This window comes from Antedon bifida, chromosome 3 (assembly GCF_963402885.1).
Source record: "Antedon bifida chromosome 3, ecAntBifi1.1, whole genome shotgun sequence".
Lineage (NCBI taxonomy): Eukaryota > Metazoa > Echinodermata > Crinoidea > Comatulida > Antedonidae > Antedon > Antedon bifida.
In genome coordinates, this window is record NC_136228.1 from 15,524,708 (window position 1) to 15,529,938 (window position 5,231).

The following is a 5,231-nucleotide window of genomic DNA, read 5'->3' on the forward strand; positions in this document are numbered from 1 at the left end:
AAAAAATATTTAAAAAAAACATTTACAAGTCTAGCACACCACCAAAAATTTAACTTAACAAAAGTTGATCATGCAATAGTCATTGGAATTGGATCAAATAATGCATGAACATGTTATATGAAATACAGCCAATCAAATGGTAAGGATACACTTAGTAGCTAGCATATGTAGTCTGAGCATATGAAATCAAAATAACTAGACTTTACTTAAAATATGAATAACTTTTCCCTTCGACAAAAATCCGACCTTCCCCATTTGGAAATAAACCACTAAACCAAAGTTTTACATTGTTACTAGCTGGCTACTGGTGTAATTCTCATAACAAATTACCATTTTTATAACTCAAATTACTGTACACCTATTATGAAATATTAAAAAAATAAATAATAACATAAAAACTCACAATACTATTGAACAACAGAATTGTCGGTAACCATAAAGTTACTCTGCAGGATTACGCATCTCTGGAAATGTTCTTCCATCCACTGGTCCGTCAGTCCGACTGAACAGCTCTACATCAACAGACGCTACTTGACTATAAGGTGTTTATAATTGTCACTGCTTCTGTGCGTCACATGACTTCCTAATCAGTCTTGTATGGTAGCCTATTTAATGGAAAATATAAGTCTTGCTTACCTATCTATCGTTTGCAAACTTTAGGAAGATATCATAAATCCTATTCGACCAACGCAAACGAACGTGAGACATTATGGGCGGAGCCAGAGCCACAAAATTAAAGAGTTACGACATTGGGTTAAGTCATGTCATATACAGATGAAATTATGTCATAATTATCTCCATTAACGCATTAAAAGTATAGGAGCAACAAAATACTTTAAATGTTTTCTTATATTTTTAAAAATGTATTTGCATATTTGACGGTGAATTATTGATGTGCAAAGTGTACAGAAGTATAACTTGTAGCAAAGAATAATTGCATGCGCGTGCGCTAGTACATTATAAAGTTTGATTTATTGATTTTGGAATAAAACATCCCATAACTAACTATGTGATATTTTTTAATTCATAATCATAATTCAGCGTGCGAATTCTTTTACACAAAAATGGCTTCTAATCATTCAATGTTGTAACTCTTTATATATCTCTGAGCAGAGCCATTTACTCAATTTAAAGGACGTCTTGCACGTTGAGTAGGTAAATGTAATCATTCAATGTTGTAACTCTTTATATATCTCTGGGCTGAGCCATTTACTCAATTTAAAGGACGCCTTGCACGTTGAGTAGGTAAATGTAAAGTAATTCTATAAGAAATAGGATAACATGTAGAATTACAACTGTAAAATAAAGATTCACAAATTATCAATAATAATATAATGTTAGCTTTATAAAAAAAAGTGCAAATTAATAATATTGTTGTGCTTTAGGATAATAATGTGTATTTTGAAGGAATTGTTTAGGTATAAAAAACAATTTTCACTATTAAGGCTAATTGGGGCTCTGGTTGTTTAGTAGAGGCTACTATGCCATTTTATGTTGTAATAATATTATTTATAATATTATTTATTGGCCTATATACTGGTTAATTATTGGTAAGGTATATCATTATCAAGAAGGAAAAAATATATCCATGGGGAGGCCAATCCTACTTCACATCACATTAATTTTATTTTTTTATTTATCATTGCATAATGAAACAAAAACTACTATCTATCTCACTATTTTAATTGTGAGCAGCTATATCATCTTATTGCCTTACTATAAGTATAATCAGTTTTCTTCCAATTTTCCATATGTTATTACTCAAACAAGTGTCTTTCAGAATTTATTTTTCATTTTGAAAAAGTCATCATATTCAAATATTTGAATAAACGCAAGTTGCGTAAAACAAAAACTAACTATCAACTAAACTGTTTACAATGCTAATACGGTCAAATGTTGACGCTTGTTGAACGGTAGAAATAGCCCCTTTGATCGCCTGAAATGCCTATGACTTGATTAGGCCTATGGCTATGATGTTCGTATAATTGTCGTAGTGCAGCCTACTATAGATGAAGCTTAATATAATAGCATGTGTGTGTTAAAATGCATTGTGCAATAGCCTAACTCATTACCATGACAAGTTCAAATCTAGTTTACCTCCGCCAATGAGGTATATGTAATTGATCGCGTGTGTTTGTTTGTCTGTTTGTTACTTGGCCAAATTGAAAATTGGCCAAGTATGTTGATTGGTGCGGTTTGTGTGTGTGTGTTTGTTTGTTTGCTCACAGTTTTGATTCGAATGACTCCAAATTACTACCACACATGTCACCTGGTGCAAGGACGACACTGCCCAATTTTGGTTAAAATCCGGACCACGGTTCCAATTCTGGACCACTTTTAAAAATTATTTTCAGACCTGCTAGTGTTAAAGGATAGGACAGAATTATCAAAAGCCGGTGAGCAGTCTTAAATTAACAAGTAAACTTAAATTGCATTTTCTCGGGAACTACTTGTCCAAAAAACTTCATTTTTGTACAAGAGGCAAGAGTTATAATTTGTGATTTGTAATTTTAAAACTGAATTAGATTTAATATAGAGGTTTTTTGATGCGAGTAGTTTACAAAACCTATTTTTTTTTCAATTTCACCCGTGTGTTTTTCGCGTTGCTGTTCTATTGTTAGCCGACTGAAGCTATTGTTCGTTGAAAGGCTGGTTACATAACCTGTACACCAAACTCGTATACACATGATTGTAGTGAAATTAGCCTAAATCACACAGCATAAGACACACACTTATGGTGAAATTACAAGATCTTTACCAAAATGAAAATACAGATAGATATGTGGTCAAGGACCATTCCATTAAATTTTGGGACCATTTGGGACCATGGTCCCAATTCTGAACCACTTTTTAGTATACTTTTCAGACCTGCTAGTGTTAAAAGATAGGACAGAATTTTTCAAAAGCCGGCGAGCAGTCTAAAAGTAATAAGTAAACTGAAATTGCATTTTCTCGAGAACTACTTGTCCAAAAAACTTTATTTTTGTACAGGAGGCAAGAGTTATAATTGGTGATTTGTAATTTTAAAACATAATTTGATTTTTGATGCGAGTAGTTTAAAAAACCTATTTCTTTTCAAATTCACTCGTTTGATTTTCGCGTTGCTGTTAGTCAACTGAAGCTATTGTTAATTGAAAGGCTTGTTACAACCATTACACCAAACTCGCATACACATGCTTGTAGTGAAATTAGCCTAAATCACAAACAGCATTAAGACACACACAAATAAATAATACTATTACTATAATAATGGTCCTATTGCGATAACTTTTTTCGTCTTTAAACGGTTAAAAATGTGAAAAATAAGTCGATTCTAATAATTATAGCGGCCCGCTATAAATCCCAAAATGCATTGCGCGCGGATTGATATTTTTGTTTTTCACCTGTAATTCGCCCACTTTTCGATCGATCGTGAGGCCAAAACAAATGGAAGACTCCTAACTTTTCAGCGAAAATACCGGGTTTTCCCCAATTTGTATCAACGGAGTCTGGCAAAAATAGAAAGACAATTAATGCAGCAACTATACAACGTCAGGCTAGGTATATAGCTAGCGTACGATGTTCGTACGTTACCGATGTTTACCAGCTAGGCCTACAAAACTAAGCCTAGCTAGGCCTAAGACCGTCCACGAGAGGTCGATCGCCGCGAGCTACTTAGGTAGTGCATTGTTTCTCACTTTTTATCATAATTTACCATAAAACGTACATTTAAGACAAGGAATGACATGGTTTAATGTTTTTAAAGTGATATATATGTATTATTTTCCAAAAAACGTCCAAAATTGCAGGGAAGGGGTCTTTAAAAAATCATTCTGCAGTTTTTATTTTTCTAAATTAATCTGTCTACTGTAAGTAAGTATTGCCACACAGTATGACCAATTTTTTTCACAATGAGAAAATCAAATTGTAAAAATGTAAACCATATAATAAAATACTTTGATTATTAAGTTTAAAAATCATTCTTTTAAAATTGTATAACTATTGCAAACTACCAACCATTTTTTTCCTAACTGTGGGATCTTGGTCTATGGAGGAAAAAACTATTTAAATGTTTCCTCTATGACTGATCCAAAACGTCCCTGATTCTAATAATTACATAAATAATATTGTTTGTTCAATAGGTAAGATAGTCTCAGTATAAACATGGCAATCAAAAGCTAATTTAAAGACAGCAAACCACAATTAATAAGAATTAATAAGACATTTAAAATAGCATTTATTCTCAAACAACATATTTTTGCTGGATTATAAACCAATGTTTTGGCTACTGTTTGTTGTATGAACCATTGTGTTGTATTATTACTGACTAGTTTTAAACCATGGAGCTATTATTTATAGCTCCATGTTTAAACCTTCATACAACAAGCTCTACTAGTTTAAAAGCCAAATTACTATAATGAAATTAAAAAATATATATATAACTCACATCACACTAATGAATTCATAAATAATTGTAGGTAACCATAAAATGTTGTAATTTGTCTGTAAAAGAATCCTCCATCCACTGGTCCAACAATGGGATTGTACAGCCCTACTGTACATCAATGGACGCTACCAGCCTACAAGGTGTTTATTGTTATGCAAAATGCCAACACCCTCTTTGCCGCGTTCTGTATGTCTCATGACTTCCTAATCAGTCTTGCATGTCAACCTATTCAATGGAAAATAAAAGATTTTATATCAACAGAGAACAAACTCACAAACGTAGTTTTTGATAGGTTTTTATGATATGGTCTATTGGAAATTAATAATCACTTGCAAGTTTAAACCTGAAAGACAACAATGACTCTAAATTGCCCTGGCAGTGGGGTTTTCCAGCCAAGGTGAAAGTGCACAGTAAACAAAGGCTGGGCAAACAAACATCATCACATTACTTTTTTCTGTTTAATTTACCTTATATTATATAATAAATTATTTTATTTATTAAAATCACAATATGTTTGTCAACTATCAATGCATGTTACCATTTTTTAATCGGATGAAACTTATACATCCAAATCTCCATTAGTATGAAGAGTGCTCTAAGTCTAAGCCATGAAAAAATGTGTTACGGACTAATTAAGATAAAATTTGCATAATGAAATTAAATTTCCTATCAGTTTTATTTTGTGAGGTAACAATGCACATGCCTTTGTGCACAATCTAACACACAAAACAACAACACAATCCTTTGTAGTATACTGTAGATTAGAAATACTAATATTCTTTTAATAAACAAACTAAACTGTTAA